Genomic DNA, 15,564 nt, shown 5'->3' on the forward strand with positions numbered 1-15,564 from the left:
TTAGTTTCTAGATTCCAGAACCTTTGAAATATGTTATTGAAAAAAGACCAAGAATAATATAAACTGTACCATGTGTCCTTTTGTGTCCTTCTGTAGTCCATTTGTGGTTTGTCTTGTCTCACCCCGGCTGATATATCACAAAATCCACTGTTTAAATTGTTCCCTATATTGCCCCTATGCCCCTGTAAGGTGTGCTTGGTTGTTATGAAAGGCGGCCCCCCAACATAAATGTATTATTATTATTAAGAAGAACAACAAACAGGTGTGTAGATGTGTCGATGTGGTAGGACTGGGCAGCAGAGGACTTATCTACAGCTGACAGGTTTGTAGATGTGTCGATGTGGTAGGACTGGGCAGCAGAGGACATATCTACAGCTGACAGGTTTGTAGATGTGTCGATGTGGTAGGACTGGGCAGCAGAGGACATTGCTACAGCTGGTAGGGACTCCGTGTCATCCTGTGCCGTCACATTACCTTTGCTGCTTGGTTTAACAACCCCACACCGGGCCATCAGCTTCCGGAAGATGTATTTGAACTGGCTGGCATTAGGGTTGTTATTCCAGCCACCTTAAAAAAACACAAGATATACAATTAAGCAATCATACACGAGAGTACAGGCGAGTCCAGTACAGGCGTACGGACCTCGGCGCAAGCGCCTCGGTCCTGCCGCAGTACTGTCGTACCAATAATGACGTTCAAGAACGGCCTCAAGTGTATGATTGCGATTCTATAACACAAACTATCATTGTAATCAACAATATCGTAAAATAATTTCATAATGTGGGCTCATTTGCTCCCAAACCTACACTTTCTGCTTGAGTTAAACTCCGTCAGAAAGTAGTTCCTATAAAGTATAGTTCCCTTGGTAACGCTAGCCGATCAATCGAACACTGCTGCTTCCCCACTTACAGTTATTGATATAATTATAGTAAATAATATATTATTAACCAATTTATTGAAAACAATTTATTTACAACAATTCTTGAATTATGCTATTTATTTATTTGTTTACATATTTAACATGTTGGGTTCAGAATGAAGGTGGATGTTCATGCTGCCATTAAAAGTGCAATTTTTGAAACAGCTCTCCATGAACTCCATGCCAGACTGTGTGCAGGTGGTGCCGTGGTGTTCACGGGTAGGTTATCGGAAGAGCTTTCCTCCAGTGGCCGTTTCATGGCGTGTCCCGGACCGGCAAAAAGCGCGTTGCTCCACATATTTCTGTTGTCCAGAGATGGAGCCCAGTAGCTGCGAAGCGATGACTCATTTGTATGCCCGCTAACGGACATGATTTCTCTGGCCTCCAACCCTGCCTCCGCCAGCCGCTGTATGCAGGTGCTTCTGACGCAATGGTTTGTGTAACGCGTAGCAGTGCCAGCCTCTTCACTGATGCGGGTCATCATGGACCCCAGGCTGTTCACCCCCAAGGGCTCCATGCTATCCCACACCGCATCCCCAGGCTTCACCGACTTCCTTGGATGGTGGTAGAAAGCCTTTGCTGATTCGGGCATTTGCTTTCTTGTTCCAGTTCGAAAAGCAAACTGCAGGCAGTTTGCTTTTCAGCCCAACGGTATACCGTTTTTCTCAGACGCGGAGGGATACTGACTTGTTGTGAAAAGGCACGTTCTATTTGACCGTTGTTTGATCGTGGAATCAAACACGCCTATTGACCAATCAGAGAGCTTGCTCACACCTATGTGTTATAGAATACACAGATATTCAATATATCTTTATGCTTTAAAAAAAAAAAATGACAAATTAGAACCAGCAACGCCTGAATGATCTTTTTCCACATAAATTAAGTTGAATGACATTATCATACAGTTCAGCCTGTATCACAGTGGTGACACATTCTGCAAACGGATAGACAAACACACAGAAATGTGTCTTAATACTCAAAATGGTTTCTGGGACACTTCCAGATACCGTATGTCTTCAGAACCGCATTTTTCCAAAAAAACAAACAACATATGGACAGACAAACTGAAAAGAATACAAGCATTTGCTGTCACTTCGTGTTGCGGCTGGTAAATATGAACCCTACCGGATGCTCTGATGGAGTTAAAGCAGTGTTTCTCAAACTTTTTCACACCAAGGACTTAACCAATAAAAAAACAGTCGTGGACCACCTAACTCCACAAATATCCAAAATCACATCATTTTTCTAGAACAGATTATAAATCGCCTGAAAATGGTACAAACAAGTGGCAACATGTGCGACGAAGGTGTTGCGCTGGGCTATATCATGAAATCAGAAGTGAAACTTAAGCTTGCTCCATTGCGGAGATATTCCCGCGAGAGTGCGGAAAACTTCAATTTATTTATTTATTTCAAATGTGAAATGTTACCAATATACTCACGGACCACCATTGGTCCGCGGACCACACTTTGAGAAGCACTGAGTTAAAGAGAAGCTCCTGGCTGTGGTCCTGGCTGAACCTGTAGGTCAGGACATATCGCTGTCCTTCAAGCAGCACAGGAAGCATCAACATCAACGTGTCGACATTGATGATGAAGCCCAGGATAGAGAGGAACCTTCAAAACAAATATGGTATTACTACATATATGTAATATAATGTATAATGTCCTTTATTGTTTTATGTTTCATGTGGAACCTATATGCTGCAGGTCTCCCTTGAAAAAGAGATCTATGATCTCAATGGGACCAATCTGGTTAAATAAAGGTTTGAAATGAAATGAAATGAACTACGATGATCCCACCAAAACAGGAGACAAGAAAGCAGGGATGCAAACGCATACGGTACAGGGTACATAGTTCATGCTCCCAGAGCCGCACTTCTCCGGGAGCTGCCAGGGCAGACACAAATCCACATTTCACACAATTCACTTCATTGCTACATTTTGGGGGGAAAGGGACCGTACCCTAAAGCTGACTAGTTTGCATCCCTGATCTTGAAAGTATAATCAGTGTGAGGTTTAGGATGCTTAAAATTACTTTTAGGACACTAAACCTGCTTAAATTAATTCACCACTGAACAATACAGACCATTTTGACACCTGCATCTGGGGGAACACAGACTGAACACAACAGAGGAACAGAGGCAGATTCGCTGACAGCAAACACATTGGAGCAAGATGGTGTATAATACGTATCACTTTATGAACTCAATGCAGAAGACTAGAGCATCTCAAGAACTCGATGCAGACAGGACGACAGAGCATCTCAACTCGATGAAGACAGGACGACAGAGCATCTCAAGAACTCGATGCAGACAGGACGACAGAGCATCTCAACTCGATGGGGACAGGACGACAGAGCATCTCAAGAACTGGATGCAGACAGGACGACAGAGCATCTCAACTGGATGCAGACAGGACGACAGAGCATCTCAAGAACTCAATGCAGACAGGACGACAGAGCATCTCAAGAACTGGATGCAGACAGGACGACAGAGCATCTCAAGAACTGGATGCAGACAGGACGACAGAGCATCTCATGAACTCGATGCAGACAGGACGACAGAGCATCTCATGAACTCGATGCAGACAGGACGACAGAGCATCTCAAGAACTCAATGCAGACAGGACGACAGAGCATCTCAAGAACTCGATGAAGACAGGACGACAGAGCATCTCAACTGGATGCAGACAGGACGACAGAGCATCTCAAGAACTGGATGCAGACAGGACGACAGAGCATCTCAAGAACTCAATGCAGACAGGACGACAGAGCATCTCATGAACTCGATGAAGACAGGACGACAGAGCATCTCATGAACTCGATGCAGACAGGACGACAGAGCATCTCAAGAACCCGATGAAGACAGGACGACAGAGCATCTCAAGAACCCGATGAAGACAGGACGACAGAGCATCTCAAGAACTCGATGCAGACAGGACGACAGAGCATCTCAAGAACTCAATGAAGACAGGACGACAGAGCATCTCAAGAACCCGATGAAGACAGGACGACAGAGCATCTCAAGAACTGGATGCAGACAGGACGACAGAGCATCTCATGAACTCGATGAAGACAGGACGACAGAGCATCTCATGAACTCGATGCAGACAGGACGACAGAGCATCTCAAGAACTGGATGCAGACAGGACGACAGAGCATCTCAAGAACTCGATGAAGACAGGACGACAGAGCATCTCAACTCGATGAAGACAGGATGACAGAGCATCTCAACTCGATGCAGAAAGTAGTAGAGAATCACATAAACTTGATGATAAACAAGAGACCAGAGCATCTCGTGAACTTATGTCATGGACTTTAGGGATGCACTGAAACCGGTAGAGTTGAGTTATTGGTATATTATTACATATTGGTATCAATAATACAAAAATGGTACTGGGTATTGGCGACTACTGAAAAGTTGAGTAGTTGTACTTATACTTGTGTGGGGCGAAAATGGTATCAGTCTATCACCAACAGAACATTCACTATTTTAAAACACCTCTTTGTTCCATCTTCAACGTGAGCAAGTACCCCCTGGCTCTTGTCCAATTCCTAGAACCAAGGGGGGCTTTGAACCCTTTGGCTCTGGGATTGCGGCTGTTCAAGATGTCAAAAAGCCTGTCCGTTATCTATAAACACATATCTAAATGAACTGGAAGCACTGAAATCATCACCATAACTGGGTGTCAGCAGCTATCAGATAGTAAACATCCGAGTATGAGGAATAGCTTGAAATAACTTCCTCCGTGGCTGTGCTTTTTAAAATGAAATTGCTGCATATTGTTGAATTTGAGGATGGTCATAAATATGTAATCATTCCCGATGCCCAAATTCAAATGTTAATGTTTTAATGTTGTGTTATATACCGAATAACCGAAACAGAAGATCTACAAGCGGTGTGTTTTCACGTTTTTGTGAAAACTTAAAATCACAATAAAGCCTTGGTGTCAAACTCAATTTCATCGCGGGCCACATCAGCATTATGGTTGCACTCAAAGGGCCGGTTGTAACTTTAAGACTATATAAAAATACATATATAAATATATCATATATAAAATAATGTATTATATTACATCATTGCCTCTGTATTGGGTTATCATCGGATAGGGTAATAACTTCTTAATTAACTACGTCTCAAAGCAGAAGTCTAGGGCAAATAATTGCAAGTCTCTTCAGTGCGTATGTCCCAAAATGATTTAAAAAGAAAAGCCAAATTCTGGAGAAAAAAGAAATAGAAGTGACATTTTGAAATAAAAATCTAATTCTGAGAAAAAGGAATTCTATGAAAAAAAGCATATTTTGAAGAAAAAAAGGCAAATTCTGAGAAAAAAGTCATATTTGAGATGCATTGTGGGACATGTAGTTTATGGGCAACGTGCTTCTGTAACCGTATAATAAACATATTATATTCTTTGCAAGCTCTTGTGGGGCCACATAAAATGAAGTCGCGGGCCGAATGTGGCCCCCGGGCCTTGAGTTTGACACCCCTGCCTTCGAGCCTCTATCCATAAATCATCATCCAAACATACCTTCACCTTCTGATTAGCAAAGTCCACATGCGTATCTGTGACTCTGCTGGCAGCGTGTAGTCCACTTTTCTCTTGGACATGCTTCAGATGCAGCCGAGCCTTCTGCTCATTCGCCCCGCGCCTCTGGAACTCCCTCCCAGATCAGCTGAGATCTGCCCCTTCCACCGAGGTCTTCAAAACCGGCCTTAAGACCCTCTTCTTTCGGCAGGCCTTCAAATAAACTTTGAGCACGGTACACCTGGAGTACTGCCATTTTTATCGCTATCTCCGACTTTTATTTTTGTACTTTATTTTATATTTTATTTTTTGATTTCTTATTATTATTACAATTATTTGTCTTTTATTATCTCAAAGCGTATCAGTATCCCTTGTTGTGAAGCACTTCGAGATTTGTCTTGGCAGATGAGAAGCGCTATATAAATTAAATATATTATTATTAGATGAACGATGTCCCTCCAATTGATGCTGCAGTGATGCTTCTAATCGGGCGGTGCGCCTGCAGAATCTGAACATAGCACACGTCAAATGTAAAGCACCGTATTCTCCACAATGATGTCCCTTGTATTCCCGGTAGAAGCTCAAGAGAAGTATGTACGCAAAGCGGTACCACATAACGAGTGTCTTGACGTCGACAAAGATCAACGTTGAACATAGTACCGATCCAGCAGGGACAACATGTCGACGCACGGTGGGTGAACTTTACACATTTCATTAGTAGCTTCGCTTTCCCACCAACTGTCACGACGGCCGTAGCTCTGTGCCGTAATCCTGCGGGGAACCGGAGACGTGATCAGGCAGGATGAGTGGAAGTACCTGTCGGAGATCACCTGGATCTGAAGGGTATTCTCGAATAGCTTGACATGAGAAAGACGTGGACATCAACACCGCTGAGGCGTCTTCGCTCGGTTTACCTTTGGGGCGTATGACAACAACGCCTTTGACTCTCGATCAGGTTACAGCGGGGTTTCTCAAGCGAGCTTCCCCGCCGTTCAGGTGCGCAAAGACCCAGTGTGTGTGTGTGTGTGTGTGTGTGTGTGTGTGTGTGTGTGTGTGTGTGTGTGTGTGTGTGTGTGTGTGTGTGTGTGTGTGTGTGTGCGCTTTACGAGGCTCATTGTTAACGTTTTTATGATGGAAAAGTAACATTCCCGTCTGTGACTCAGGAGAATCAACAAGAAGGATAAACCACACGAGGGTCGGGCAGAAAACTCTTTAAGCTACGACACAATTACATTTCGTTTTTCAAAGTGATATATTTCAACCCGTTCGGGCCAGATGTCTGCGTGTACTCGGACTGACACCCCTGTATCCATAGTAATGTGCATGTTACTTAAAGGTCCCCTAATATACTGTTTTCCATCAATATATCCCAGGTCTCAGATGTATCCAGAGCCTGTCTCTGATTGGCTGAAACACCAAACAGGTCATTGCAGCATTACCCATAATCCCCTCTGTTTCAGCCCTGTTTCCAAAGTGCTGATTCTCTGTCTACCTATGTTGTAAATGTATTATCTCTTTCAAATCAAATCAAGTTTTATTTATATCGCACATTTATAAACGATGTTTGGTCGAGCCAAAGTGCTGTACATATAATAAAAATAGTCCTTAGACCCTCTGTCCTTAGACCCTCTGTCCTCAGACCCTCTGTCCTCAGACCCTCTGTCCTCAGACCCTCTGTCCTCAGACCCTCTGTTCTTAGACCCTCTGTCCTTAGACCCTCTGTCCTTAGACCCTCTGTCCTTAGACCCTCTGTCCTCAGACCCTCTGTCCTCAGACCCTCTGTCCTCAGACCCTCTGTTCTTAGACCCTCTGTCCTTAGACCCTCTGTCCTTAGACCCTCTGTCCTTAGACCCTCTGTCCTCAGACCCTCTGTCCTCAGACCCTCTGTCCTCAGACCCTCTGTCCTTAGACCCTCTGTCCTTAGACCCTCTGTCCTTAGACCCTCTGTCCTTAGACCCTCTATCCTTATACCCTCTGTCCTTAGACCCTCTATCCTTATACCCTCTGTCCTTAGACCCTCTATCCTTAGACCCTCTGTCCTTAGACCCTCTGTCCTTAGACCCTCTGTCCTCAGACCCTCTGTCCTTAGACCCTCTATCCTTAGACCCTCTGTCCTTAGACCCTCTATCCTTATACCCTCTGTCCTTAGACCCTCTATCCTTAGACCCTCTGTCCTTAGACCCTCTGTCCTCAGACCCTCTGTCCTTAGACCCTCTGTCCTCAGACCCTCTGTCCTTAGACCCTCTGTCCTTAGACCCTCTGTCCTCAGACCCTCTATCCTTAGACCCTCTGTCCTCAGACCCTCTGTCCTTAGACCCTCTGTCCTCTGACCCTCTGTCCTTAGACCCTCTGTCCTCAGACCCTCTGTCCTTAGACCCTCTGTCCTCAGACCCTCTGTCATCAGACCCTCTGTCCTTAGACCCTCTGTCCTTAGACCCTCTGTCCTCAGACCCTCTGTCCTTAGACCCTCTGTCCTCAGACCCTCTGTCCTTAGACCCTCTGTCCTCAGACCCTCTGTCATCAGACCCTCTGTCCTTAGACCCTCTGTCCTTAGACCCTCTGTCCTCAGACCCTCTGTCATCAGACCCTCTGTCCTCAGACCCTCTATCCTTAGACCCTCTGTCCTCAGACCCTCTGTCCTTAGACCCTCTGTCCTTACACCCTCTGTCCTTAGACCCTCTGTCCTCAGACCCTCTATCCTTAGACCCTCTGTCCTCAGACCCTCTGTCCTTACACCCTCTGTCCTTAGACCCTCTGTCCTCAGACCCTCTATCCTTAGACCCTCTGTCCTCAGACCCTCTGTCCTTAGACCCTCTGTCCTTAGACCCTCTGTCTTTAGACCCTCTGTCCTCAGACCCTCTGTCCTTAGATCCTCTGTCCTCAGACACTCTGTCCTTAGACCCTCTGTCCTTAGACCCTCTGTCTTTAGACCCTCTGTCCTCAGACCCTCTGTCCTTAGACCCTCTGTCCTCAGACCCTCTGTCCTCAGACCCTCTGTCCTTAGACCCTCTGTCCTTAGACCCTCTGTCCTCAGACACTCTGTCCTTAGACCCTCTGTCCTTAGACCCTCTGTCCTCTGACCCTCTGTCCTTAGACCCTCTGTCTTTAGACCCTCTGTCCTCAGACCCTCTGTCCTTAGACCCTCTGTCCTCAGACCCTCTGTCATCAGACCCTCTGTCCTCAGACCCTCTGTCCTTAGACCCTCTGTCCTCAGACCCTCTGTCCTTAGACCCTCTGTTCTTAGACCCTCTGTCCTCAGACCCTCTGTCCTCAGACCCTCTGTCCTTAGACCCTCTGTCCTTAGACCCTCTATCCTTAGACCCTCTGTCCTTAGACCCTCTGTCCTCAGACCCTCTGTCCTTAGACCCTCTGTCCTCAGACCCTCTGTCCTTAGACCCTCTGTCCTCAGACCCTCTGTCCTTAGACCCTCTGTCCTCAGACCCTCTGTCCTCAGACCCTCTGTCCTTAGACCCTCTGTCCTTAGACCCTCTGTCCTCAGACCCTCTGTCCTCAGACCCTCTGTCCTCAGACCCTCTGTCCTTAGACCCTCTGTCCTCAGACCCTCTGTCCTTAGACCCTCTGTCCTTAGACCCTCTGTCCTCAGACCCTCTGTTCTTAGACCCTCTGTCCTCAGACCCTCTGTCCTCAGACCCTCTGTCCTTAGACCCTCTGTCCTCAGACCCTCTGTCCTTAGACCCTCTGTCCTCAGACCCACTGTCCTCAGACCCTCTATCCTTAGACCCTCTGTCCTTAGACCCTCTGTCCTCAGACCCTCTGTCCTTAGACCCTCTGTCTTTAGACCCTCTGTCCTCAGACCCTCTGTCCTTAGACCCTCTGTCCTCAGACACTCTGTCCTTAGACCCTCTGTCCTCAGACCCTCTGTCCTTAGACCCTCTGTCCTCAGACACTCTGTCCTTAGACCCTCTGTCCTTAGACCCTCTGTCCTCTGACCCTCTGTCCTTAGACCCTCTGTCTTTAGACCCTCTGTCCTCAGACCCTCTGTCCTTAGACCCTCTGTCCTCAGACCCTCTGTCATCAGACCCTCTGTCCTTAGACCCTCTGTCCTTAGACCCTCTGTCCTCAGACCCTCTATCCTTAGACCCTCTGTCCTCAGACCCTCTGTCCTTAGACCCTCTGTCCTCAGACCCTCTGTCCTTAGACCCTCTGTTCTTAGACCCTCTGTCCTCAGACCCTCTGTCCTTAGACCCTCTGTTCTTAGACCCTCTGTCCTCAGACCCTCTGTTCTTAGACCCTCTGTCCTTAGACCCTCTGTCCTCAGACCCTCTGTCCTTAGACCCTCTGTCCTCAGACCCTCTGTCCTTAGACCCTCTGTCCTTAGACCCTCTGTCCTTAGACCCTCTGTCCTCAGACCCTCTGTCCTTAGACCCTCTGTCCTCAGACCCTCTGTCCTTAGACCCTCTGTCCTCAGACCCTCTGTCCTTAGACCCTCTGTTCTTAGACCCTCTGTCCTTAGACCCTCTGTCCTTAGACCCTCTGTCTTTAGACCCTCTGTCCTCAGACCCTCTGTCCTTAGACCCTCTGTCTTCAGAGCCTCTATCCTTAGACCCTCTGTCCTCAGACCCTCTGTCCTCAGACCCTCTGTCCTCAGACCCTCTGTCCTCAGACACTCTGTCCTCAGACCCTCTGTCCTTAGACCCTCTGTCCTTAGACCCTCTGTCTTTAGACCCTCTGTCCTCAGACCCTCTGTCCTCAGACCCTCTGTCCTCAGACCCTCTGTCCTTAGACCCTCTGTCCTCAGACCCTCTGTCCTTAGACCCTCTGTTCTTAGACCCTCTGTCCTCAGACCCTCTGTTCTTAGACCCTCTGTCCTTAGACCCTCTGTCCTCAGACCCTCTGTCCTTAGACCCTCTGTCCTCAGACCCTCTGTCCTTAGACCCTCTATCCTTAGACCCTCTGTCCTTAGACCCTCTGTCCTCAGACCCTCTGTCCTTAGACCCTCTGTCCTCAGACCCTCTGTCCTTAGACCCTCTGTCCTTAGACCCTCTATCCTTAGACCCTCTGTCCTTAGACCCTCTGTCCTCAGACCCTCTGTCCTTAGACCCTCTGTCCTCAGACCCTCTGTCCTTAGACCCTCTGTTCTTAGACCCTCTGTCCTCAGACCCTCTGTCCTTAGACCCTCTATCCTTAGACCCTCTGTCCTTAGACCCTCTGTCCTCAGACCCTCTGTCCTTAGACCCTCTGTCCTCAGACCCTCTGTCATTAGACCCTCTGTTCTTAGACCCTCTGTCCTCAGACCCTCTGTCCTTAGACCCTCTGTCCTTAGACCCTCTGTCCTTAGACCCTCTGTTCTTAGACCCTCTGTCCTCAGACCCTCTGTCCTTAGACCCTCTGTCCTTAGACCCTCTGTCCTCAGACCCTCTGTCCTTAGACCCTCTGTCCTTAGACCCTCTGTCCTCAGACCCTCTGTCCTCAGACCCTCTGTCCTTAGACCCTCTGTCCTCAGACCCTCTGTCCTCAGACCCTCTGTTCTTAGACCCTCTGTCCTCAGACCCTCTGTTCTTAGACCCTCTGTCCTCATACCCTCTGTCCTCAGACCCTCTGTCCTTAGACCCTCTGTCCTTAGACCCTCTGTCCTCAGACCCTCTGTCCTTAGACCCTCTGTTCTTAGACCCTCTGTCCTCAGACCCTCTGTTCTTAGACCCTCTGTCCTCAGACCCTCTGTCCTCAGACCCTCTGTCCTCAGACACTCTGTCCTCAGACCCTCTGTCCTTAGACCCTCTGTCCTTAGACCCTCTGTCTTTAGACCCTCTGTCCTCAGACCCTCTGTCCTCAGACCCTCTGTCCTTAGACCCTCTGTCCTCAGACCCTCTGTCCTTAGACCCTCTGTCCTCAGACCCACTGTCCTCAGACCCTCTATCCTTAGACCCTCTGTCCTTAGACCCTCTGTCCTCAGACCCACTGTCCTCAGACCCTCTATCCTTAGACCCTCTGTCCTCAGACCCTCTGTCCTTAGACCCTCTGTCCTTAGACCCTCTGTCCTCAGACCCACTGTCCTCAGACCCTCTATCCTTAGACCCTCTGTCCTTAGACCCTCTGTCCTCAGACCCTCTGTCCTTAGACCCTCTGTCTTTAGACCCTCTGTCCTCAGACCCTCTGTCCTTAGACCCTCTGTCCTCAGACACTCTGTCCTTAGACCCTCTGTCCTTAGACCCTCTGTCCTCTGACCCTCTGTCCTTAGACCCTCTGTCTTTAGACCCTCTGTCCTCAGACCCTCTGTCCTTAGACCCTCTGTCCTCAGACCCTCTGTCATCAGACCCTCTGTCCTTAGACCCTCTGTCCTTAGACCCTCTGTCCTCAGACCCTCTATCCTTAGACCCTCTGTCCTCAGACCCTCTGTCCTTAGACCCTCTGTCCTCAGACCCTCTGTCCTTAGACCCTCTGTCCTCAGACCCTCTGTCATCAGACCCTCTGTCCTTAGACCCTCTGTCCTTAGACCCTCTGTCCTCAGACCCTCTGTCATCAGACCCTCTGTCCTTAGACCCTCTGTCCTTAGACCGTCTGTCCTCAGACCCTCTATCCTTAGACCCTCTGTCCTCAGACCCTCTGTCCTTAGACCCTCTGTCCTTACACCCTCTGTCCTTAGACCCTCTGTCCTCAGACCCTCTATCCTTAGACCCTCTGTCCTCAGACCCTCTGTCCTTAGACCCTCTGTCCTTAGACCCTCTGTCTTTAGACCCTCTGTCCTCAGACCCTCTGTCCTTAGATCCTCTGTCCTCAGACACTCTGTCCTTAGACCCTCTGTCCTTAGACCCTCTGTCCTTAGACCCTCTGTCTTTAGACCCTCTGTCCTCAGACCCTCTGTCCTTAGACCCTCTGTCCTCAGACCCTCTGTCCTCAGACCCTCTGTCCTTAGACCCTCTGTCCTTAGACCCTCTGTCCTCAGACACTCTGTCCTTAGACCCTCTGTCCTTAGACCCTCTGTCCTCTGACCCTCTGTCCTTAGACCCTCTGTCTTTAGACCCTCTGTCCTCAGACCCTCTGTCCTTAGACCCTCTGTCCTCAGACCCTCTGTCATCAGACCCTCTGTCCTTAGACCCTCTGTCCTTAGACCCTCTGTCCTCAGACACTCTGTCCTTAGACCCTCTGTCCTTAGACCCTCTGTCCTCAGACCCTCTATCCTTAGACCCTCTGTCCTCAGACCCTCTGTCCTTATACCCTTTGTCCTTACACCCTCTGTCCTTAGACCCTCTGTCCTCAGACCCTCTATCCTTAGACCCTCTGTCCTCAGACCCTCTGTCCTTAGACCCTCTGTCCTTAGACCCTCTGTCCTTAGACCCTCTGTCCTCAGACCCTCTGTCCTTAGACCCTCTGTCCTTAGACCCTCTGTCCTCAGACCCTCTGTCCAGCGGGTGTGGGAGAAGTTCGGAGAAGACATGGAGAAGGACTTTCGGGCGGCACCAAAGTTGTTCTGGAAAACACCTCAGGAGGGGGAAGCAGGGAACCATCCAAGCTGTGTACAGTAAGGATGGGACGTTGTTGACCTCAACTGATGGAGTGTTGGGACGTTGGAAGGAACACTTTGAGGAACTCCTGAACCCGACAACTCCGCCCTCTATGTTAGAGGCAGAGCTGGAGTATGACGGGGGATCAACACCAGGTCCCTGAGGTCGTCAAACAACTCCACAGTGGCAAAGCCCCGGGGGTGGATGAGATCCGCCCGGAAATGCTGAAGGCTCTGGGTGTTGAGGGACTGTCATGGTTGACACGTCTCATCAACGTTGCGTGGAAGTCGGAAACCGTCCCGAAGGAGTGGCAGACCGGGGTGGTGGTCCCCCTTTTTAAAAAGGGGGATCAGAGGGTGTGTGCCAATTACAGAGGCATCACACTACTCAGCCTCCCCGGGAAAGTTTACTCCAAGGTACTTGAAAGGAGGGTCAGGCCGATTGTCGAACCTCAGATTGAGGAGGAACAATGCGGATTCCGTCCTGGTCGTGGAACGACGGATCAGCTTTTTACTCTCGCAAGGATCCTGGAGGGGGCCTGGGAGTACGCTTATCCGGTCTACATGTGTTTTGTAGACTTGGAGAAGGCGTATGACCGGGTTCCCAGGGAGTTACTGTGGGAGCCGCTCCTCCTTCGCGTCGAAAGGAGCCAGTTGAGGTGGTTCGGCACCTAGTTAGGATGCCACCTGGGCGCCTCCCTAGGGAGGTGCTCCAGGCACGTCCAGCTGGGAGGAGACCGAGGGGTAGACCTAGGACCAGGTGGAGGGATTATATCTCTTCGCTGGCCTGGGAGCGCCTTGGGACCCCCAGTCAGAGCTGGTTGATGAGGGGGAAGGAACGTTTGGGGCTCTCTGCTGGAACTGATACCCCGCGACCCGACCACGGATAAGCGGGAGAAGATGGATGGATTTTCTTCTGACATTTTGTGCCTTTTGTAGTCATTTTGTATCACTTTATGGACATATTCTATCTTTTTTTATATTTGGTGTCTTATTTTTGACTATTGTGTCTATTTGTAGCCATTTTTAATTGGCCCTCAGCAAATTCAAAAAGTATGTTTGTCTAACGGCCAGTCCACACTACAGCTTCAAAAAAAGCTTGGAGCTGGGCGTGTCTGGAGCTTGGGGATTTTATTCAAGCAACACGACAACAACCAATCACATGAATCTCCCGCCCCCGACATACAAAGCAAAAAACCCCGGGGATTTTATGGGAGCAATATATATATATATATATAAATAATATATATATATATATATATATATAAACTCCCCAAACAGGCGAAAACCTACCAGTTTCCCCACTGTCTCTGCCACCTCCCTCCATGCTGGTTCCTCCGGTTTGTGTCCCGGTAGGTGAAGAGGGTCTGCTCATACAAAACCGGGTGATTTGCTACGGCGATAGTTAGTTTCTCCTCCAACTTTTTTTGAAATATAGAAATGAACGGCGGGATATCTCTCCCAGCTTAGACGCGGTTTGATTGGCTAGCGCCTCAGCTGTCAGATTTTGGGAAACGGGATTTGATTGGCTGGCGCTGGCTACTCCGGCGTCTCGTTCAACTTCTGTCGCCTGGGACGCCGGAGACGGACCGCTCTGCTACCCACAATTCAGTTCGGCGAAAAAGCGAGGCTACGTGACGTCACCCCATTCAAAGTGAATGGGCAGATTGGAGCTTTCGACGCTGTAGTGTAGACGGGCCGTTAGAGTTGATCCCGATGGGCAACGGTGTGCATGTGCATGTCAGTGCATGTCCTAACACACACTGCTCTGTGTGAATGGGTGAACGACATGTAGCATGTAAAGCGCGTTGAGGGGTCTTAAAGACTGGATAAAGCGCTATATAAGTCTATTTACCATTTACCATTTATATCTTCTTAAATATATATCTAAACATATATTACAAATACAAATAAGCCCACTTACTCAAATAAATCCAGTCAGTTAAAGTTGTTCAAACAAATCTTACTTGATACAAAAAGCCCAATGACTTATTACCATAACACTTTAAGTACACCCTTCATATTTCTCTTTATGTTCAATCTGAAGCTTGAACATAATAAATAATAATAATAAAGTAAAGTAATCAAGTAAACCTCTGGAGAGCTGAGATGAAGGCTGTTTGTTTCTCAGAGCAATAATCATGAATAATTTACCTCCATTTCATCGAGTTTGCTAACTTCACTAATGAGGCAATACAACCTCCCCAGCCCTCCGTCTGTTGTTCTGTACTTCATCGCTTTTTCTGTGTGTGTTCTGTGTGGACCTGAGGCCTGCACGAAGCCGGTTCAACCGAACCTGGATATATTTGAGTTACCCGGTTTACCTAATCCAAAACAAGCGCCCTCTCGCTAAGCGGTCCTACGACGCGGGTTATCAACTCTGTGAATCAAGCCAGCGGTGTCCTATCTAGCTAGGTGTTCACGTGAGAGGGGTGGCATCTGGAGCATTCGACCAATCACAAACATGGAGAAGCGTACTGACAGCGCACTCAGCGGACTCAGATCAGGAGATATATGATACATTATGAAGTGATATGCCGCGGACTGTACTTAATGTACTCTGATCCGGTTACTTATGTTGTGGCAGATATTTAAGTAAGCTTTCTTAACGCTAATGTTATAATAGTCAGATTGCTCTGAAGATGGAGGTGATA

This window comes from Pseudochaenichthys georgianus, unplaced genomic scaffold (genome assembly GCF_902827115.2).
Source record: "Pseudochaenichthys georgianus unplaced genomic scaffold, fPseGeo1.2 scaffold_544_arrow_ctg1, whole genome shotgun sequence".
In the NCBI taxonomy this organism is placed as follows: Eukaryota; Metazoa; Chordata; class Actinopteri; order Perciformes; family Channichthyidae; genus Pseudochaenichthys; species Pseudochaenichthys georgianus.